The 16,735-nt window shown below is 47.9% G+C and overlaps 1 protein-coding gene across 1 annotated transcript in view; it reads left to right on the forward strand.

Moving 5' to 3' along the window:
* The first annotated feature begins 6,057 nt into the window (after positions 1 to 6,057).
* The window catches only part of pacsin1b (protein kinase C and casein kinase substrate in neurons 1b), a 433,272-nt gene continuing 422,594 nt past the window's right edge, over positions 6,058 to 16,735 (forward strand). Inside the window, exon 1 of the mRNA XM_059950548.1 lies at positions 6,058 to 6,131. The gene's annotated coding sequence lies outside the window, so the exon portion shown is untranslated. The remainder of the gene's footprint in view (positions 6,132 to 16,735) is intronic.

Raw genomic sequence — 16,735 nt, forward strand, 5'->3', positions numbered from 1 at the left:
TATGGATAGCTAGTTTTAAGCTGCTGTACCTCTTCTGTGCCCATCCTATTTAGTATGGTGGTGTTTGCACACAGTACGATGAAGGCTGTCCACAGGTTCAAGATGAAAACTTGCGTTGGTCACTCTTACCAATGCTTTTAAAACCACATGCGACTTTGACAAAGGCACCCACCTTACTTAGAGAAAAAAATGGCCAAATATGTCCTCCAGGTAATATAATTACAACCATCTGTCAACTTTAATTCCTTGGTAAGCTATCATCAACAATGCTTACAACTGCACTTTCTCTTAAATGCTCATTTTAAGTTTCACAGTATCATTTAACTCCTGAGTGCATCATTGGTTTTGTCCAGGCAACTCAAAGCTTCTTAAACATCACATTCCAAATCTGTAGGTTTTGGTGCCTGGTAGAAGGGACGTAGGATCACCAAAATCTGCTGGTCTCCTTCAAAACCACTATTCCCTTACTGGGAAATATATCACCTTGCCTTCATGGTCAATGGGTCTAAATCCGACAGACAGTCAGACGGACATACTTTATTGATCCCGAAGGAAATTGGGTTTCGTTACAGCCGTGTCAACCAAGAATAGTGTAGAAATATAGCAATATAAAACCACAAATAATTAAATAATAATAAGTAAATTATGCCAAGAGGAAATAAGTCCAGGTCCAGCCTATTGGCTCAGGGTGTCTGACACTCCAAGGGAGGAGTTGTAAAGTTTGATGGCCACAGGCAGGAATGACTTCCTTTGACGCTCAGTGTTGCATCTCAGTGGAATGAGTCTCTGGCTGAGTGTACTCCTGTGCCTAACCAGTACATTATGGAGTGGATGGGAGTCATTGTCCAAGATGGCATGCAACTTGGACAGCATCCTCTTTTCAGACACCACCGTCAGAGAGTTCGGTTCTGCCCCCACAACATTACTGGCCTTACGAATGAGTTTGTTGATTCTGTTGGTGTCTGCTACCCTCAGCCTGCTGCCCCAGCACACAACAGCAAACATGATAGCACTGGCCACCACAGCCTTGTAGAACATCCTCAGCATCGTCCGGCAGATGTTAAAAGACCTCATTCTCCTCAGGAAATAGAGATGGCCCTGACCCTTCTTGTAGACATCCAACAACACCATGAGAGTTTACTTACCATAAGAACGGCAATAATTCAACCAAAAGCAGTGGAAGAGCAAGTATTAATGTGTAATGTGAGCTTGCATCAAAAGCAATGTTCGCATCCTTCAAGTGAGTGATAAAAAAAAATCAAACAGTCTGGTGCTTCTTTCATTTTAAATTAAATTAACTGCCTTGAAAGATGTTACTGCAGGCAATACTTCCCAGTTCCACTGAACTATTTGAAGTTTTATATAACTTGCAATTCAATTTTCATTTTAATTTACAGCTCTAATAAGTATTTTGTTTATAAATCTCAATAGGGATCTTGAGTATTCTCCTTTGATTAATGTACTGTTTCTTTACATGCCTTTATTCGATACCAGTCCAGCAGTAGCCTTCAGTTTTGCATCCCAGCTCATGGTGTCTGTTACTTTGAGTGAGGACAACGTTATTTCAGCTTCCCCCACTGACAGAAATTTCAACCAATCTTCTGCATCTTTCTTCCTTAACCCGTGTATCAATATATCTCTTCACTTTCCACAGGTCTCTCAAATGCTCTTCCTTCTCTTTCACTTACTTCCTGTAAATTCTTTTCCAGATTCTATTAAACGTTTCTATGAGAGAAATTAAGAATCTAAATCAATTAAACATTTTGATCGTCACTCCTTGCTATCTTATTTCTTCATCATTACTATCATTACTCTACAAATACCATATTGATGCAATTATGAAGAAGGCACACCAGTGGCTATATTTCATTAGGAGTTTGAGAGATTACCAAAGACTTTAGCAAATTTCTACATGTGTGTCATCGAAAGTATTCTAATTGGTTGGATGACTGTCTGGTATGGAGGGACCACTGCACAGGATTGGGAGAAACAGCAGGGGATTTGAACTCAGCAACTCCATCATGGGCTCTAACCTCCCCAGCAATAAGGCAATGCCTCAAGAATGCATTAAGGACCCTACCACCCAGGACATTCCCTATTCTCATTACTACCATTAGGGAGGAGGTACAGAAGCCCGAAGGCACACACTTTATGTTTTAAGAACAGCTTCTGCCCCTCTGCCATCAGATTCTGAACTGTCCATGAACCCATGAAAACTACCTCATTATTTTTGCTCCCTTTTTTTTGCTACTTATATTTTTTGTACTGTATATATTTCTTCTTTAAGTTATAGTATATTTTATGTATTGCACTGTACTGCTGCCATAAAACAACAATTGAATAACATCTGTCAGTGATAATATGTATTAAATTGTCACTGTGCCTTTCACGTGAAAATTTGAAGACTTCAACTTTCAGTGCTATTGAATCAAAAGTGTCCTTCACACACTGTGTCAGTTTAGAACTCTTGATGGATATCATGTAAATCTGGGGCTGCAGGTCGGTTTTGGGATTGTGGGTGGGGACAAGAGGTTAATGAAGAATTGTAGAAGGGAGGTGCCAATGACGATGGACTGGTAGTAGTTCAGGTGGTGGTAGGGACCAGTAGGGTCCTGGTTGCAGTTGAATATGGAAGGGACAACAGTAGATTGAGGAAACTGCAGTAGACAATGATGAATATCATTAAATCAAGACAGGGGTTAATGGTGAATGGTGGATTACTACTGGTAGCGCCAGGAAATTGGGGTGTCAAGCAAAGAGTAGAAGGGCTGATGCCTTAATTGAGATTGCTTTGTAAAGCATCTAACATAATCAAAGATTCCACCAACATGGATATTCTGCCTCCTCCACTTTTCCCATCATTCAGAATATACAAATGCCTGAAAGCACATATTACAAGGCAAGAACAGCTTTTATCCCACTGTTATAAGATTGTTGAACAGACCTCTTGTAGTCTTGTCCTCAGAATCTACCTCATCCTCGTATTGCAAGTTATTGAATGCCTGCACCGCACTTTCTCTGTGATTGTCACAGCTTATTTGACATTCTGATACTGTGCTTTCCCCTGTACTGCCTTAATGTACTGATGTAACGAAATGTTTTGTATGTATGGCACGCAAAACAAAGATTTACACTGTACATTGGTACAAGTGACCATAATAAACCAATTCCCACTTAAAATGAAGATGGATAAATATTTGCGGGATTGAAGAAACGGGGGCTATGGTGAACAGCCATAATCAAATTAAAAGGCAGGGCCTGTTTAGGGGGCCTGGTATCCCATCCTTTCTCATATTTCTTGTGGTTTTATGATCCAAGAGTTAAACCCAGAAGTGAGTACCGGTGTTATGATTCAGCCTATAGTGTTTGCTCTGCAATAGGAAAGTGGAAGGGAATGAAAGGGAAAGGTCCTTTCCCCACTCTGACCTTATACCTCATCTCTCCTGCCTATCACTTCCCTCTCGGTCCCTTCCTCCTTCCTTTTCTTCTATGCTCTACTTTTCTCTCCTATCAGATTCCTTCTTTATATTTCCATCCCACCTCGCTTCCCCTATCACCTTTCAGCGAGCTTCCTTCCCCCACCCCCACCTTTTTATTCTGGCATCTTCCCCCTTCCTTTTCAGTCTGGAAGAGGGTCTCAGCCCATAACATTGACAGTTTATTCATTCCCATAGATGCTGCCTGACCTGAGTTCCTCCAGCATTTTGTGTGTGTTGCTTTGGATTTCCAGCATCTGCAGTCTTTCTCATGTTTATAAATAATACAAGATTATCACTTTTAATTCTGATACATTGGAAACGTCAATATGACTTTGTGCAACATTTTATTTCCTTTTCTCAAAGAGAATCCCTACAGACCAGTGCAGCAAAGTAAAACAATTTACGTATACGTGGCCATTTCTAATGTTTGGTAAACCACATGCAGGATGGTTGAGGAGGAGACACCCAGTGGTAAGATTGGGTATTCATCCATCACAAAGAAGTAAAATGGGAGAAATAGCTAATAAAGCTGTGTTTTGTATTACACAACATCTGAATCATAGGAAGATATGAATTTCTAGATGAAAATGAACATTGTGTATGCAGCTTGCAACCTACTCTCCTACAAGAATACTAGTCTTGTCAAGTAATCAGACCAATCAGCCTCTATCAGTTAACTGAAGTAAATGTTTAAGTATTATTTGTTTACCATTGTTTCATGTACTAAGATACCATGACAAGCATAACAGATCATGCCAGACATAATTGCCATGAGCTAGTAAAAGCAAAGCAGAATGCAACATTTATTTACCAAGAAAATGTGATGCTGGTGGACACTAAGTTGCAAGGGCCATACAAGGTAGATTGGGGGATCAAGACTTCAAGCATTTACCTTTTAGAGTATAAGAGGATTTTTCAGGAACTGCTAACTGTGAGGTAGGTATTTTTGAATCTGGCAGTTAGTGCTCTAAGGTTTCTGTTCCCTCTGCCTGTGGGGTCGATGGCCAGCTCCTTTGTGCTGCTGATGTTGAGAGAAAGGTTGTTGACTTGACACCATGCCACTGTACTCTCTAACTCCTTCCTGTACTCTGTCTTGTCATTGTTTGAGATCTAGCCCACTTCGGTACTGCGATATATTGGAATTCCTCTACCTTAGAATTAATGTGATTTTTTTTATTAATTCCAGCACCTGGTTTGCTTATTAGTTAGTTCGTTAAGCACATCAGCCCTGCTGAGGTCATAGGCCACTGGCGGCAGCTCACTAGTCCTGGGACAGGTTGTCCTCATGTGTAGCCCCTGTTTGAAGATCCTTCCTCTCCCAGGGATGAGGTCTTTGGAGCTTCTGTTGATGTTTCTGCTCTGAATTTCTACAGGATAAGGTTGCTAGTCCTCATGTTCAATCCTTCTGCTTTCACAGCCTTGCTTGGGACCATCCACGGTGGAGTTGATTTGCTAACTGCTATTATTCATTATTGCACATCATATTCATGCATGTTATTTTCTTTCTAATTAAATAATCACCCCTCCTGTTGTGGAACAATGTTCAAGTGGCTGAATAGCTGATTCTTTAGGTATTTTCTATGCTTAATTTACTCTTGCACATTTAGGTATATTTCAAAATATCATCCTGTAACCTATGCTCACGAGCTGATGACAACATACTATTCTCTGGATACAATTTTTTTCTGTATTTTCAAAGTCTGCCTTCTTTTGCACATTGGTTCCTTGTTTATGTGCAGCTTTTCGTTGCTTCTATTGTAATTCTTTGTTCTATGGTGTATGCCAGCAAGAAAATAAATCTCAGGTGACACATATATATATATATATACTTAAAAAAAAACAATTTCTTTGAAATTTGAGCTTTGAACAATGAAGATAATTACAAGTGCACTTTAAACTAGTTCCATTAATTAGGGATGTGTTCAGCACAACTTTGTGGGCCAAAGGGCCTGTATTGTGCTATAGATTTTCTGTGTTTCTATCTATTTGTTTAAGACTTGGAAAAGAATTATCATGTCATATGAACTGCTCCCAGTGGACTTTTCAATATCAGTCACAGGTCTCTGTTGCCTGTGTGATTAACACCGTGTAATTAACATACTGCGCTTTATTGGTCTGGGGAAATGAGAAATGATTTTGAAACATCCATTTTACTTTTTCAATGTTACATGATAATTGAGAATATATTTTCTACACTGGAAAATATTATAATTCCTTAAAGAGTATACCTTAAATTGAATTGTACTGTGCTGAGTTCTGTGTTTTCTGAATGAACAAAACTTAGCCATTTTCATAATATAACACAAAACATTTGCTATCTGCCTCAAAACTGCCCATTTGAGTATTCGTGTCAACAAATAAAGTTTGTTAATCATAGGGTCAGGTATTTTCTTAATATGCTAACTGCTTACTGTACAAGACTTCATAGCTTCAGTATGGTTCAGTGATGTGTACCGTGTTATCTGTAACCATGGAGACAATGATTTAGAGGTTTTGGATGGGAGGATATAGATAGGTCTCATCGCTGCCCTGTGGTTCCACAGTTGCATTGCAAAGTGTGCTGGCTTCAAGTACTGATTGTGTCAGCCACCAGGCTTATCTAATTCCTTCTTTCTTAAAGTAATAGCACGGTTCAAAGAAATCCAGAAACTGGTAAGGCTTAATTTTCCTAACTAATTTATCTCATTGCAGTAATTCTATAGTAATCCAGTTTGGAATCATTTTTGATAAGGATTCTAGGGCAACATCGTTCAAAATCCAGTCAAGTGGTTTTGTAACATTTGCAGTTGCCAGTCAAATTGGATTAGTGAGCTATCGGTTCAAGGAACACAGACGGTAACGCGTGTCCTCTGGGAAATGAATTCTACCTGAATAGCTTGAAATGCCGATAGTACCAGCATATAAATGAGATGTATGCCTCACGAGATAATGAACAGATATTTTATTGTAAGTTTCATTATAGGTCACTTGAAGCAGAAGCTTTATACATATTGATCTGCCTCATTGTAGTGGATTTGCATTTTAATTTGATTTTTCCCTCAGCTCATTTAGGCTTGTATTTACTTCTGCTGATTATATCACGCTGTAGAAGTGTTTTTGTGACTGAATGAAAGAGTTGCGGTAAAATGCTCAGTATTTTTGCCTGTTGTGTTTCCAGTGAGTGAGCTGTTTTCGCTTTCATCCACACCTCCCTCCATTATTGCCTTATTATAGCTTTCTTCTCAAAGCCTCATGTAAGTACTGCAGCAATTTCCATATTTAGATTGCAAAGGCTTTATGAAAATCATGTCACATGACAAAGTATAAATGGAGGCTTTCATTCCAGAGTCTGTGATCTGCATAAATGCTGCATGTCACTGTTTAAAATGATAGTAAAAGCAGCTTTGTCAACCCCTTCACAGTAGCTTTTAATTTTCTTTGCCCTATCTGATGGTGATGATTCCTGTGATATAACTATGAAGTAGAGTTGTCATCTGGTTTGAGACTCCTTGATGTTATCCTACTCTGATAAAATAATGCCCAATTATATCTTTTGATTATATGCCTTCTCCAAATATTATTATTCATTATATGAAGGCTGGGTCTCCTTCTTGACAGTACAGTTACTCATGGTTTGTGTTAGCAACTGTTGTGTAAGAAATCCAGCCAGTGAACTGACAAAGAAATGAAAGTAATGACAAATAACAGGGTAAATCAGGTGATTCCCTCAACATCATGGACCAAACAGACCTCACTTCCCCCATCAAATACCAGCATAGGATATAAGGGTCACTGCCAAAACAAGGATTTGTCATCAGCAATAATAATGGAATATGCTGGGAGCTGGTCAGGCCACGTCTGGGAAGAAAAACAGAGCCAATATTTCAGGTTGAAGACCCATTTGTCAGAACTCATTTATTGTCAATTTGTTGGCAGTTACTGTTTGTCCTGAACCACTTTGGAGAGCTGTGACAGTCCGTAAGATAATGTTACTCTAATATTTGCTGTTGGGCAGATGTAATGCTGGAAGGACAGACCAGATGACGTGTCACTTGCAGATGCTGGTGTTATCACATGTCCATTGATCTTGTCCATGTAGGCAACAGAAGGTGCAGGATTTACAGAGTCTGGTGGCTTAATGTTATGTGTGTTGTAATGTTTGACATGTTTGTTAATTAAGGTGCTGCTTAAGCAACTGCTTCATACAAGATGGATTCAATTTTCTTTTGCTTTCCTGCTGGCTTTCCCTGTCTGGTGTGCCTTGTAGATGGTGGAAAGGTGATTTATTGGAGTTAGGGAATACTCCACTCTTGTAACTACAGTCTTTCCAGGAATAATGATGTTGGTGAGGTGCCCAATGCCTTGCCTGGCCGGTAGTGAGAGAGGCCCTTCCAGTCAGATCCTTTCTGCATGCCTAAAGCATCATTCCCACCATGTGCTGCCCAACAGGGTGACTGTAGTGGGGAAGAGTTGGTAGCTTAACTCTTTGCAGATTGCAGGTTGTGGAGAAAGATGCAAGGCCGAGCAGCTGCGTGACAGAAGACTCTCTCATCTACATGCTGTCACAAGGAACATGTGGAGATGAGCATTAAGTGCTGCTGGCAGATCATTATCTTGGCGAAAGATGCCTTTTGGTCTGGCAGCGCATTGAGATGCCCGTGGAGGAATATTACCACCTGGCACATTCCAAGCTGCAGGAGTACGTGCAGCCACTGCCCGGGCTCGGTGGGGAAGGACCACAGCGTTGAGTTCTTCTGCTACTGGACACAGAGGGGTTGGGCAGGTGAGGGAGCCCCTCAAATATTGTAATAGTTACCCCCACAGAGGACCACATGAGCAGCTTTTGATGGATAGGAATGAATGTTGATGTGTAGAACAGCACTGAAAATGCAAAGAATGAAAAGGGATCACACGGTTTATTCTTGTAAGTATTTCATTATGAATAAAGTTAAATAAAAAAATAAGAAATTCTGATGTTTGCACATTTTAAGTTTCTTATGGATGATTGTTGTTGCTGGACTCAACAATGGTCAATGGGTGAGGAGAAGCAGTCAAATTCCATCTGTTGAAATTGTGATCAAACTTTCTCACTTCTGACCAAGTCATAGAGGGAGATTTATTCCTGAACAGCTGAAGATGATTGTCCCAGGACAATGGCCAGAGTCCTCTCTTAGCTTTCTTTCCTTCCTTCCTTCTTCTTGTTTTACGGTGGTTGGCACCCAGCTTAATGGTGCATTACCATCACCTTCTGCTCCGGAGAGTGGATCAAACGATAGACTTACATTCTAAATCCCTTCACCCATTCTCTCTCTCTCTCTCTCTCTCTCTCACTCACTCTCTCTGTGTCTCTCTCACACACACACACAATCTACACTTCACCCTTCCTTCTTTGGCCATCCTGGTACCCTATTCCTGCTTATCCATCATATCCTGTAAAAAAAAAACCTTGTATCCCTTAAGGAAGCTAAAAGTACCCTGACCTGTGCCCTCTCACCCATGCCCAGTAACCCTTTTAATGTGAATTCCTGCACCCTCAATTCCCTTAGATAGACATTTCTTAGAGGTAAAAAGGAAAGGAAGATATAAAACTGATTTGATAAGTGATTTTAACTGTCATGTGATGGAAAAGTATAGAGGTTATACTCAGATTTATATGGATGGTGCTAAGGAACCTGAAACAGGAGTGACTGGGTTTGGGGTTTTGCTGGCTATACCAGCAAAAGAAATTGCAATCAGTAGAAGAACTCCTACTAAGTTAGGAGTGTATACAATGAGATCTTGGCAGTGTTGGTGGCGTTGCGATAAGTGGAGAAAGCTAGACTAGTCAAAATGCTGACAAGCTCAGATTCATCCTCAGTTCCAGCAAGTTTAAAGTCTTTTCAAACAGCCCTCAAGATGTACTTTATGAAGACTTTCAGTCAGTCACAAGAGTTGCAAATCAGGGTAGTCAGGTTAAATTTCTGTGGGTTCCTCTCTTGGCCACAGAGCAGTGATTCTCCTTCTGGGTCCCAGGGAAATAGGAAATTAACCTCTTTATTGTCCTTCTGGGCCTGTCGTTCCTTAGGGTTGGGTTTCAAGGGGAAAAGAGCATCAGGCACAGTGGAAGGATCTGAATACTGTCATTGGATGCTGAATTTTGATGTCTCAGTGACATTCCCACCTACCTGGGGATGTCTGAAAGGCAACTGTAAGAATGCACATGAAGTGTGAAGTTCAAAGTTCCACGTTACTTGTATTTTAATTCCTCCGAATGCTGTTCATAGTCACATCATCATCATTACTCATACCAGGACTCACTGCACCACACTCTCTCCATGGCCCCTGTCACCCCACACCCTCCACCCCTCAACTTCCCCACAAGTCTTCCCTCCAGCACATCCCTCCACCTCTCTGCACACTCCTCAAACTCCTTTCACCCATCACTTCTCCCCAGTCCTCCTTCTCCCACATTCCACCTCTCTCCACTCCTCCACCCCACTTCCCCTCACAACACTCCTCCCCAACTCTCCAATCTCCCTCACCCCTCCACCTCCCCCTACCGCACCACCAATTCTCCCTCACCCCTCCAAATCCCCCACCACACCACCTCCTCTCCAACTTCCCCCACTACACTACCTCCCCCTCAACCCTACCCCTCACCACACCATCCCCCCATCCCACCAACACCTCCAATCCATTCAAACCCCTTCACCCCCTCCCTCCCCAACCCTCCACCCACAGACCACTTTACCTCTCTCTGTAAGCTTCCACTGGCCCGCATGCCTCTCCTCCTGCCCCCATATCCTTCTGCCTTCTCTCCTTATGCCTCCGCATCATCCTGAATCTCTCTACCTCCTCCCCAATTCTGTACTCCTACCCCTCACACCACTCCATCTTCACCTTGAGCCCTACCACTAACCCAGCTCCTACTCACCTTCACATACTTCTAAAGCAGCCCTCTCCATTCACCACACACCTAATCACACCCAGGGCCCACCACACACCTAATCACACCCACGGCCCACCACACACCTAATCACACCCAGGGCCCACCACACACCTAATCACACCCAGGGCCCACCACACACCAAATCACACCCAGAGCCCACCACACACCTAATCACACCCAGGGCCCACCACACACCTAATCACACCCAGGGCCCACCACACACCTAATCACACCCAGAGCCCACCACACACCTAATCACACCCAGGGCCAACCACACACCTAATCACACCCACAGCCCACCACACACCTAATCACACCCAGGGCCCACCACACACCTAATCACACCCAGAGCCCACCACACACCTAATCACACCCAGGGTCCACCACACACCTAATCACACCCAGGGCCCACCACACACCTAATCACACCCAGGGCCCACCACACACCTAATCACACCCACGGCCCACCACACACCTAATCACACCCAGGGCCCACCACACACCTAATCACACCCAGGGCCCACCACACACCTAATCACACCCAGAGCCCACCACACACCTAATCACACCCAGGGCTCACCACACACCTAATCACACCCAGGGCTCACCACACACCTAATCACACCCAGGGCCCACCACACACCTAATCACACCCAGAGCCCACCACACACCTAATCACACCCACGGCCCACCACACACCTAATCACACCCACGGCCCACCACACACCTAATCACACCCACGGCCCACCACACACCTAATCACACCCAGGGCCCACCACACACCTAATCACACCCAGGGCTCACCACACACCTAATCACACCCAGAGCCCACCACACACCTAATCACACCCAGAGCCCACCACACACCTAATCACACCCAGGGCCCACCACACACCTAATCACACCCAGAGCCCACCACACACCTAATCACACCCAGAGCCCACCACACACCTAATCACACCCACGGCCCACCACACACCTAATCACACCCACGGCCCACCACACACCTAATCACACCCAGGGCCCACCACACACCTAATCACACCCAGAGCCCACCACACACCTAATCACACTCAGAGCCCACCACACACCTAATCACACCCAGGGCCCACCACACACCTAATCACACCCAGAGCCCACCACACACCTAATCACACCCAGGGCCCACCACACACCTAATCACACCCAGGGCCCACCACACACCTAATCACACCCAGGGCCCACCACACACCTAATCACACCCAGGGCCCACCACACACCTAATCACACCCAGGGCCCACCACACACCTAATCACACCCAGAGCCCACCACACACCTAATCACACCCACGGCCCACCACACACCTAATCACACCCAGAGCCCACCACACACCTAATCACACCCACGGCCCACCACACACCTAATCACAGCCAGGGCCCACCACACACCTAATCACACCCAGGGCCCACCACACACCTAATCACACCCACGGCCCACCACACACCTAATCACACCCAGAGCCCACCACACACCTAATCACACCCAGAGCCCACCACACACCTAATCACAGCCAGGGCCCACCACACACCTAATCACAGCCAGGGCCCACCACACACCTAATCACACCCAGGGCCCACCACACACCTAATCACAGCCAGGGCCCACCACACACCTAATCACACCCAGGGCCCACCACACACCTAATCACACCCAGGGCCAACCACACACCTAATCACACCCAGAGCCCACCACACACCTAATCACAGCCAGGGCCCACCACACACCTAATCACCCAGAGCCCACCACACACCTAATCACACCCAGGGCCCACCACACACCTAATCACACCCAGGGCCCACCACACACCTAAACACACCCAGGGCTCACCACACACCTAATCACACCCAGTGCCCAAAACACACCTAATCACACCCAGAGCCCACCACACACCTAATCACACCCAGAGCCCACCACACACCTAATCACACCCAGGGCCCACCACACACCTAATCACACCCAGAGCCCACCACACACCCAATCACACCCAGAGCCCACCACACACCTAATCACACCCAGTGCCCACCACACACCTAATCACAGCCAGGGCTCACCACACACCTAATCACACCCAGAGCCCACCACACACCTAATCACACCCAGAGCCCACCACACACCTAATGACACCCAGGGCCCACCACACACCTAATCAAACCCAGGGCCTACCACACACCTAATCACACCCAGAGCCCACCACACACCTAATCACACCCAGAGCCCACCACACACCTAATCACACCCAGAGCCCACCACACACATAATCACACCCAGAGCCCACCACACACCTAATCACACCCAGGGCCCACCACACACCTAATCACACCCAGAGCCCACCACACACCTAATCACAGCCAGGGCCCACCACACACCTAATCACACCCAGGGCCCACCACACACCTAATCACACCCAGGGCCCACCACACACCTAATCACACCCAGGGCCCACCACACACCTAATCACAGCCAGGGCCCACCACACACCTAATCACACCCAGAGCCCACCACACACCTAATCACACCCAGAGCCCACCACACACCTAATCACACCCAGGGCCCACCACACACCTAATCACACCCAGAGCCCACCACACACCTAATCACACCCAGGGCTCACCACACACCTAATCACACCCAGGGCTCACCACACACCTAATCACACCCAGGGCCCACCACACACCTAATCACACCCAGGGCTCACCACACACCTAATCACACCCAGGGTCCACCACACACATAATCACACCCAGAGCCCACCACACACCTAATCACACCCAGAGCCCACCACACACCTAATCACACCCAGAGCCCACCACACACCTAATCACAGCCAGGGCCCACCACACACCTAATCACACCCAGAGCCCACCACACACCTAATCACACCAAGTGCCCACCACACACCTAATCACAGCCAGGGCCCACCACACACCTAATCACACCCAGGGCCCACCACACACCTAATCACACCCAGAGCTCACCACACACCTAATCACACCCAGAGCCCACCACACACCTAATCACACCCAGAGCCCACCACACACCTAATCACACCCAGAGCCCACCACACACCTAATCACACCCAGAGCCCACCACACACCTAATCACACCCAGGGCCCACCACACACCTAATCACACCCAGGGCCCACCACACACCTAATCACACCCAGGGCTCACCACACACCTAATCACACCCAGAGCCCACCACACACCCAATCACACCCAGAGCCCACCACACACCTAATCACACCCAGTGCCCACCACACACCTAATCACAGCCAGGGCTCACCACACACCTAATCACACCCAGAGCCCACCACACACCTAATCACACCCAGAGCCCACCACACACCTAATCACACCCAGGGCCCACCACACACCTAATCACACCCAGAGCCCACCACACACCTAATCACACTCACAGCCCACCACACACCTAATCACACCCAGAGCCCACCACACACATAATCACACCCAGGGCCCACCACACACCTAATCACACCCAGAGCCCACCACACACCTAATCACACCCAGAGCCCACCACACACCTAATCACACCCAGAGCCCACCACACACCTAATCACACCCAGGGCCCACCACACACCTAATCACACCCAGGGCCCACCACACACCTAATCACACCCAGAGCCCACCACACACCTAATCACACCCAGGGCTCACCACACACCTAATCACACCCAGGGCTCACCACACACCTAATCACACCCAGGGCCCACCACACACCTAATCACACCCAGAGCCCACCACACACCTAATCACACCCACGGCCCACCACACACCTAATCACACCCACGGCCCACCACACACCTAATCACACCCACGGCCCACCACACACCTAATCACACCCAGGGCCCACCACACACCTAATCACACCCAGGGCTCACCACACACCTAATCACACCCAGAGCCCACCACACACCTAATCACACCCAGAGCCCACCACACACCTAATCACACCCAGGGCCCACCACACACCTAATCACACCCAGAGCCCACCACACACCTAATCACACCCAGAGCCCACCACACACCTAATCACACCCACGGCCCACCACACACCTAATCACACCCACGGCCCACCACACACCTAATCACACCCAGGGCCCACCACACACCTAATCACACCCAGAGCCCACCACACACCTAATCACACTCAGAGCCCACCACACACCTAATCACACCCAGGGCCCACCACACACCTAATCACACCCAGAGCCCACCACACACCTAATCACACCCAGGGCCCACCACACACCTAATCACACCCAGGGCCCACCACACACCTAATCACACCCAGGGCCCACCACACACCTAATCACACCCAGGGCCCACCACACACCTAATCACACCCAGGGCCCACCACACACCTAATCACACCCAGAGCCCACCACACACCTAATCACACCCACGGCCCACCACACACCTAATCACACCCAGAGCCCACCACACACCTAATCACACCCACGGCCCACCACACACCTAATCACAGCCAGGGCCCACCACACACCTAATCACACCCAGGGCCCACCACACACCTAATCACACCCACGGCCCACCACACACCTAATCACACCCAGAGCCCACCACACACCTAATCACACCCAGAGCCCACCACACACCTAATCACAGCCAGGGCCCACCACACACCTAATCACAGCCAGGGCCCACCACACACCTAATCACACCCAGGGCCCACCACACACCTAATCACAGCCAGGGCCCACCACACACCTAATCACACCCAGGGCCCACCACACACCTAATCACACCCAGGGCCAACCACACACCTAATCACACCCAGAGCCCACCACACACCTAATCACAGCCAGGGCCCACCACACACCTAATCACCCAGAGCCCACCACACACCTAATCACACCCAGGGCCCACCACACACCTAATCACACCCAGGGCCCACCACACACCTAAACACACCCAGGGCTCACCACACACCTAATCACACCCAGTGCCCAAAACACACCTAATCACACCCAGAGCCCACCACACACCTAATCACACCCAGAGCCCACCACACACCTAATCACACCCAGGGCCCACCACACACCTAATCACACCCAGAGCCCACCACACACCCAATCACACCCAGAGCCCACCACACACCTAATCACACCCAGTGCCCACCACACACCTAATCACAGCCAGGGCTCACCACACACCTAATCACACCCAGAGCCCACCACACACCTAATCACACCCAGAGCCCACCACACACCTAATGACACCCAGGGCCCACCACACACCTAATCAAACCCAGGGCCTACCACACACCTAATCACACCCAGAGCCCACCACACACCTAATCACACCCAGAGCCCACCACACACCTAATCACACCCAGAGCCCACCACACACATAATCACACCCAGAGCCCACCACACACCTAATCACACCCAGGGCCCACCACACACCTAATCACACCCAGAGCCCACCACACACCTAATCACAGCCAGGGCCCACCACACACCTAATCACACCCAGGGCCCACCACACACCTAATCACACCCAGGGCCCACCACACACCTAATCACACCCAGGGCCCACCACACACCTAATCACAGCCAGGGCCCACCACACACCTAATCACACCCAGAGCCCACCACACACCTAATCACACCCAGAGCCCACCACACACCTAATCACACCCAGGGCCCACCACACACCTAATCACACCCAGAGCCCACCACACACCTAATCACACCCAGGGCTCACCACACACCTAATCACACCCAGGGCTCACCACACACCTAATCACACCCAGGGCCCACCACACACCTAATCACACCCAGGGCTCACCACACACCTAATCACACCCAGGGTCCACCACACACATAATCACACCCAGAGCCCACCACACACCTAATCACACCCAGAGCCCACCACACACCTAATCACACCCAGAGCCCACCACACACCTAATCACAGCCAGGGCCCACCACACACCTAATCACACCCAGAGCCCACCACACACCTAATCACACCAAGTGCCCACCACACACCTAATCACAGCCAGGGCCCACCACACACCTAATCACACCCAGGGCCCACCACACACCTAATCACACCCAGAGCTCACCACACACCTAATCACACCCAGAGCCCACCACACACCTAATCACACCCAGAGCCCACCACACACCTAATCACACCCAGAGCCCACCACACACCTAATCACACCCAGAGCCCACCACACACCTAATCACACCCAGGGCCCACCACACACCTAATCACACCCAGGGCCCACCACACACCTAATCACACCCAGGGCTCACCACAC

Source organism: Hypanus sabinus, chromosome 25 (assembly GCF_030144855.1).
Source record: "Hypanus sabinus isolate sHypSab1 chromosome 25, sHypSab1.hap1, whole genome shotgun sequence".
Taxonomy (NCBI): domain Eukaryota; kingdom Metazoa; phylum Chordata; class Chondrichthyes; order Myliobatiformes; family Dasyatidae; genus Hypanus; species Hypanus sabinus.